Source organism: Pteropus vampyrus, unplaced genomic scaffold (assembly GCF_000151845.1).
Source record: "Pteropus vampyrus isolate Shadow unplaced genomic scaffold, Pvam_2.0 Scaffold184, whole genome shotgun sequence".
Classification (NCBI taxonomy): Eukaryota; Metazoa; Chordata; class Mammalia; order Chiroptera; family Pteropodidae; genus Pteropus; species Pteropus vampyrus.
Window position 1 is genome coordinate 3147400 of NW_011888965.1, and position 8134 is coordinate 3155533.

Genomic DNA, 8134 nt, shown 5'->3' on the forward strand with positions numbered 1-8134 from the left:
CTAGAGGTTATTTAATTAATAAGGGACAAAAATGGAGTTTAGAATCAGGGTTATGTGACTACTAAATATATTCTTTTTGATCGACTATGACTTCTTTTATTGTTCTTTACAGTAATTAGGCCTAAAACATTTATCAGTTTACGTACATGTCTAAATTCATTTAATTTTTACACAGGTAAACCAGCTTTTTAGTTTTTCTTTTCTAACTTAGAAATACATAAAATCTCATCATAAATGGCCATATCCAGCCTGCCAACTGCTGCTGTTCAGTCCATGAGCATTAACAATGACAACAAAACTTTCAATCAATTTTAATTGCTAGGAAATAATAACTTTAAATCTCAATTACATGAAATGTCACCCCCCCACTACCTTCCCCAGAAGAAGAATTCCATGTTTCTCATTAACTTTCTGATGGGGGCGGGGAGGAAAAAGCACAAATGCTAACAGTTTCCACAGATAACAGGGAAGTTTCAAACATCTTGCATCTTTTTCACTGTATAGTGACACATTGATATTCATCTATTCGCAATGAAAGACCAGTTCTCATCTTCCATGCTTCAGAACTGTGGTTCTGGTTTTCCTCTCATGTATACCCATTGGTCTAGTCAGTTCCATATTCATGCTCACTTGCCTACACAATCATCCCTTTCCAAAACACACACACACACACACACACACACACACACACACACACACACACACACACAATTTATGAGAGGCCTAAGGGTCATTTTGCACGGCTCTTTGCTTGTCTGAGAGTGGAGTCAGTAGGGTTTCAAACAATAGAAATATTCATTATACTGCAGAATGCTGAGTATACCCAGTTTAGGGATAGTAACATAAGGTAAAGAGAATGAGAATCTGAGAGCAGAAGTATAAAAATAGGGTAGTTCAGCAAGGGCCGAGTAGAAAGGACCAGCTTAGGATATCCTTTTTCTTCTGTCTCTTTGTGTCTGAACATTCTACCAACAACCCCATCAAAAGTCAACTGTGACCATGACTGTCATACAGGGGCATGCCATATCACTGGAAGAAAGGAAGAAAGGAAGGAAGGAAGTCAATGGCCATATCCAGCCTGCCAACTGCTGCTGTTCAGTCCATGAGCTGAGAATGATTTTTAAAGGGTTGAAAAAAATCAGAAGAGGCATAACATTTGGAGGTGTAAGAATTCTATAAAATTCAAATTTTAGTTGTGTAAGTAAAATTTTATTGATATACAGCCACATTAATTAATTTTTCCCCCCTCTATGGACGCTTTTACACTACAACAACACAGTTGAGTAGTTCTGAAAGAGACTGTGTATTGAGTTCTTAACACTTCTTACTGTTACTATAAATCACATTGATGCAATTACCAGCATTTTAAATGTCACATGTATTACCTTCTGTGCGAAAAGACATTTTCAAAAATGAAATACTTGAAATCTCATTACAGATTAGCATTAACAAGTGAAATTTGCAGTCAACTTTAATGATTGAGAACACTAACTTCAAACTCCAATTAATAAAATGTTACCTTTCCTTTCTCCCAAAATAATTTTATTCTTCTCATTAGTAGACCTGTATTATGAAGAAAAAGTATTCTTAATTATTATTATGATATTTTTGAACTTTGTCAATAAAAATTTGAGGAAGTTTGTATTACTTTTTTAAGTACCTTCATATCATCTTTGATTTTGCCTCTCGACCTACAAAGCCTAAAATATTTACCATCAACCCCTTTACAGAAAAAAAAAAAATGCCTATCTCTGCCAGAGAGTGTTGGGGAACTTACTGGGGAAAAGAATTAAGAAATAGTAAAAGTAATTCAGTATGCTACGATACATAATGAGAGATTAAATTTTTGTTGTTGTTTTCTGATTTTCCTTTTTTCTTCACTAAAAATCAAGAATTATGTGCTATAGATTTTAAATAAATCAAGTGAACAAGAAATAGCAAAAAAAGGTGTGAGAGATTAAAAAATCTATTTCTTTAAAAATTTGGAGAAGATAATTGAGTCCTTTTATGATAATACACAAGTGGAAGAAAGAAAGAAAGAAAGAGAGAGAGAGAGAGAGAGAGAGAGGGAGAGAGAGCGAGGGAAGGGGGGAGGGAGGGAGGGAGGGAAGGAAGGAAGGAAGGAAGGAAGGAAGGAAGGAGGGAAAGAAGGAAGAGAAAGGGAGTAGGGAGTGAAGGAAGAAGGAACAAAAAAAATCTCTTTTTCTCTCTATGCTCAGATCTTTTTTTTTTCCCCCCTAGGCAAGGGAATTCTTGATTGACTTCACAGATTACAAGGACCTTGTCAATTTACAATCCCTTATTTTTTAAAATATTTTTACGCCTACAGCACTTGGTCTTCTCAGGTGTTCTCCCATCCAAGTACTAGCCAGGCCCGACCTTGCTTAACTTCTGAGATCAGACGGGATCGGGCTTGTTCAGGGTGGCAGGACCATAGGCTGTGCTCAGGTCTTGATGTGGATTTTGTCAGTACAAGGAAGTTCAAGTTTCATTTTACATAATGACCTCATGTTTGCTTAGATGTTATTTTTAATTGCTAACTTATATTTTATTTAAATAATGCTATGGATCAGAGTTTTTGAGTAACATCTAAGATACTCTCTGGAGGGCTAGGGCAGAGAGGTAGGGATGAAAGAAGCACATCTACATGGAAATCACATTGAGATCACATGTTCGCATCTGTCATATATCTATACATAAAGCAGGCTTAGCTGGAAGGATATATTCATGATTTTGTTAAATTTTATTTAACAGTTATGTGGTTGGAACTGTGTTGGGAACAGAGGATGGAAGGAAGATGACCAATACCTTTAATGAGCTCATAGTTTAGTTGGAGAAGGGGAGACAGATAAAAAAATTACACCAAAATATAATAAGTAAGTGGCAATATATCTATTCTGTACTCATTTGTACAAAATTAGTACACAATGTAATGAGAAGAGAGAGGAGGTTCTACTAACTCTGTCTTGGAGAGTTAGGAAAGTCTTTATGAAGAAAATGGTCTTTCAACTGGATTTTTATAGGTAAGAGAAAATCAGAGGAAAAAAATATATATACATGTGTGCGTGTGCAAAAACATAGAAGCACAAAAGAACATTTGTTTGTTTGTTTGTGTTCTCTAAGAAAGTTCTGTTATGGCTAGGATATTTACTACTTTCTGATGATGAGTGGTTAGCGAAGAATGAATAAAGGTGAGAATAAAAATACTTCTCTTATTTAGGAAAGGATTGAAAAATACTTCTTTTTTTCTATCATTAGCGAAATATATTATTTCTTATTAGAGGAGTAAATAGTAGAAGAGGACTTAAATTAAAAAGATAACTTTATAGCTATTAAAAATCAACATTTACAGATGGCAGTTTCTAGAAATTCTCACCTCTACAATGCTTATTTAGTCCGGTGATTATTATTTTAAAACATTATAAATTTCATATGTGCAACATATTTTCCTCTACATTCTTCCATTTGAAACTCTGTGATATTTGTTGTAAACATTCATAGTCCCATTTTATTAGGTGAGAAAACAGAGGCCCATAGAGTTTAATTGAATTACTTCAACAGCAGAAATTAATGTAATTCAGGACAGAGATTCTTATCCCTCAGGACCAAAACTCAACTTATTTTCCATTGTCAACCACACCCTTTTGAATCACCTTTAAAATGGTTAACTTGTTCTTAGAAATAGTCTCAACGACTTACACCATCTGGACAGGGCAAATCAATTTAAATGGAATAAATTTGGCAATGTGTTTTAACTCAGTGGCACTGTTTTCTATTTGAAGCTTTTTCTTGCTAATGAGTCTTCCCAGACCCTCTGCTAAAATCACATTTGAGTTTCAATTTGTGGATATAATTTCCCTAGATTTTGACAGCAGAGGAAAGAAAGTTAGTAGAGCACTGAGTTCATGACTATAACTGAATCTGAAAAATATTTTAGCTGTGTAGAGAGGAGAGTGACATTGACAAACAGCCCCAGGTGACAATGGGAGATATTTATGGCCTCAGGTTATTAGTAAGTTCTATAGGATCTTTACCATTTTAGGTCCTGGTGAGGCTGATGGCTTGATAGTCTCAAGTTCCTACATCTCCAGTTAATCTTCTATTAGAAGTCATCTTCCTAGTCTCAAGAAAAAAAAAATTAAAAATAAGGGAGGACATAGAAATGTAAGCAATATTGCCTTCTGCAATCTAGATCTGAAGGCTACAGTGAATTTAGGCATAAACACCAAACGACTCAAAAAGATTCACAGCTGCTCACTTGTGGCTTATTATGCAAACCAAATATCGAATCACAATGAATGAAAACATTTAGCTAACATATTGTTTGACTGACTACTAAATAAGTCACAGTAAAAAGAACTGCAACCATTTGTCCTAAGTTACTATACAGCTCAAATTTATACACACCTCTCTCTTTTCAATTGACTTATTCCCACTAGTATATAAACTCCATCGGGACATGGATAAATATTAGCTAAATAATTTTTGGAAATTTCTGTTTTGTAGACTGATGTATCCCCAATGCTTAGCACACTAACAAAAAATATAATAAGCAATCAAAAAATCTTAACTAAACAATTTTTGGAAATTTTCCTAAATCCTAATTATTGTAGCACTGTCAAGTATCACCGTTCTCCCTCATGGTTTTCCATTTCAGAGATTCTCAAAGTGTGGTCTGCAAGATCCCTTCAGAGGTTCTGCAATGTTAACATTATTTTTATAATACTATTCCTAAAACGTTGGCCTTTTTTCATTGTGTTGACATTCTCATTGATGATGCAAAAGCAATCATGGGTAAAACTGCAGGGACTTTGGTATGAAACAGTGCAGTGGCATCAAAGAATAAGATTAGTCATTGTATTCTTAACCACTATGCACTTGCAGATAAAAAACAAACAAACAAACAAACAAACAAAACAGTTTCACTTACGAATGTCCTCAATGAAGCAGTAAAATTCATTAATTATATTAAAACTTGACACGTGTGTGTCTTCTTGATAGTCTTTGATGAAATGAGAGTGCACATAAAACACTCTACATAGTGAAGTAGGATGGCTATTTCAAGGAAAAGTACTTGTACAATTGTTTAAGGTATGTGCTCAACAGGCCACTTTTTCATGGAACATCATCTTACTAGAAAGGATGAATGATGAACTATTGTTATTTAGACTTGGGTATTTGGCCGATACTTTCACAAAAATGAATGAAGTAAGTCTCTTACTTCAGGGAAAATCACTGGTAGTATTTTTTGGCCAATAATAATATGTAATATTACAAGTGGAAAGTAGAATTTTAGACGACTTGTTACTATTACCATTACCATGAGATTGACAGCTTCCCAATGCATAAAGACTTTTCTGATAAAATTAGTGGTGACAATAATGAAGATGACTTTGTGCTATTGTATAATAAAATATGTCATTTTTGGAAGATCTTTATAACTTAGTGAACAAATATATATTTTTTTCAAATTACAAATACCTGATTGTATAAAATTATGTGTGGGTAAAAGAGCCATTGAAAATACAAGATTTTTAAAATAGCTTTTAATGTAACAGAGTACAGACAATTCACTGATGTGGTTTCAGATTTTACATCACAACTAAGCTTTAAGACCCTACAACCTGTTGACTTTGGGTGGAGTAGGATTTTAAAGAATGACTATTTTTAACCAGATAGAAAAAAGAAAAAGAACACTATGTCAAGGGAAGGGTTTACGCAAATTCACAGAAACATGAACAAGCATAGTGTGTTTGAGGAATTATATCTGGTTTCATGTTGCTGGGGCACAAAATAAGAAGTGAGGAGAGACAGAATATGAACTAGATCCCCAAAGATCATATATAAAATGATAAGAAGTTGGATTTTATCATGTGGTTAATTTTAAGAAACTGAAATGTGTCCAATATTTCACCCTGGAAAATGTGGGCCACAGATTTTATTCCAGAAAACAACTTTGAAGACTGCTGCAGTCCTTCAAGTAAAAGATTTTTAGTGACTGGAATAAGATGATGGTAGTGGGTGCTGAAAAGTAGAAGACTATTTCAAGATATTTTTTCAGAGTTGAAATCAAAATAAGTAATTTGGAGATTAAATATTGGTAATACAAAACAACAAAAAATTTAGAATGGCTCCCAGTTTTCAGACTTAATAACTAAAAGGATTATACTAGTTCCTCTTTAGCCACTAAGACTGAAAGTTTTTAACTACAGAATCTATTTTTTAAATAGATACAGGATTATTTGGGACATGTTTTCTTTTTAGTAATTTTTGGTACTTTGTCTTTCAAAGACTATTTCCATTTCATCTTAGTTGTAGAATTTATTGACATAATGTTGTTCATATTGTTTCCTTATTATTATTTTAGTATTTATAGAGTCTCTGAGATTATCTCTTTTATTTCTGATATTGTAATGTATGTATTCTCTCTTTATCACCACTCTTTCTCTTTCAGAGACCCCAATTAAACATATATTTGGTGATCAAGTTGTCTCATAGCTCACTCATACTTTGTTCTTCTCTTTTTCTAATGTATACTCTCTTCTCTTCCTTCCTTTTTTCTTTCTTTCCTTGTTTGCATCTTGTCTTTATTTTTCCTCTTCATATTTCATTTCAATTACTTCTTATTTTTATATCTTGAAATTTTACTAATATGTTCTTTGCAATATTTAATATTCTGGCATCCAGTGTATTTTTCATTTCATACATTGTAGTCTTCATCATTAGGTACTTAATTTGAATTAACTTTATATCTTTCATGTCTACCTAATGTTTGCACATATGTAATACAATTATAATTATTGTTTTAGGTACTTTGTCAATTTTATCATTTATAAGTTCTTAGCCATTAATATTGATTTTTTCTCCTTATTATTGGTTTTATTTTCCTGCTTTTTTGCACGACTCTTAACTTTTTATTGGATATCAGATACTGTGAATTTTATCTTATTGGGTGTTATGGGATGCAGTTGAATTGTTTGGAAATAGACTGATCCTTTTGGGACTTGTTTAGATTAATTGGGTGGGATTGAAGCATATTTAATCTAAGACTAATCATTTCACACTAATAAGTCAAGACCCACTTCTCAATTACCTATGAATCATGAGGTTTTTCAGTCTGGCTGGTGGAAACGGGAACTATTTCTGACTCTGCTTTTTCTCAGGACTCGGGTAGTTTCCTCACATGCATTTGCTGATCAGTACTTAATTTAATACTCAAGGGGCTTCCTCTGCAGATCTCTGGTGTTCGCTCTCTGTGTACCTCTTTTCTTTCTGGTACTCTTGTGAACTCTAATCCCTTTGGTCTCTCCAGACTCTCAACAATGTCTCCTCAATTTAGGCATTTTTTTTCCAGTCTCTGCTTGGGTTCCCCCTCCCTGTGCCATGACCCAGAAGCTCTCTCAAGGCAGCAATATGGAACACTCAGAGGCCTCAATTTGTTTCCTGCCTCTTAGGTATCATTGTCCTTTATAGCCTCGTGTTCAGTGTTTAGAAAACCATTATTTCATGTATTTTGCCTGGTTTGTTTATCCGATCGATTGTTTACAGGTAGGAGTATATCTGATCCCTCTTAGTTTATGTTCATCAGAAGCAGATGTCTTGGCTACTGTGTTTGAAAGTATCCTTGCTCCTCTGATAGTCTCTATCTGTTCAGAGGCAGCAAGTCCCATAATACAACTGAGTAGAAAGTAGGAATATAAATGGAAATATCTCATGGCATACCGGAAAATATAATCTGACAAATCATTTATGTAGAAACACAAATCGAAAAAATCCGCATAGAAGTATATGCTGGGAATTAGTTTTTTATACATGTAATTGATTCACGTATTAAAGAAGAAACTGTGTGGATCTCATATTAATGTACCACCTAGAATCTGAGACTGAGACACAAAATGTGGTAGATGAAACTGTCCCACTTCAGTTGAGAAGAGTAATGAAGCTGTGAAATTGCTGCTTAGGAAAACAGAAGAAGGAGCTCACAAAAGACAAAAAAGGGATTCATAAGCTTTGGTGAGTGACTACTTATGCTTGCTATCTTAAATACAAAAGGAATTCAAACTATGAGTATTCTCCAAGCACATTCATTTTCTTTCCTTCCTTCCTTCCTCTCTTCCTTCCTTCCTTCCTTCCT

The 8134-nt window shown here is 34.0% G+C and overlaps 1 pseudogene; it reads right to left on the bottom strand.

Moving 5' to 3' along the window:
- Positions 1–2320: 2320 nt before the first annotated feature.
- Positions 2321–2439, bottom strand: LOC111746334 (annotated as a pseudogene).
- Between the last annotated feature and the right edge of the window lie 5695 nt (positions 2440–8134).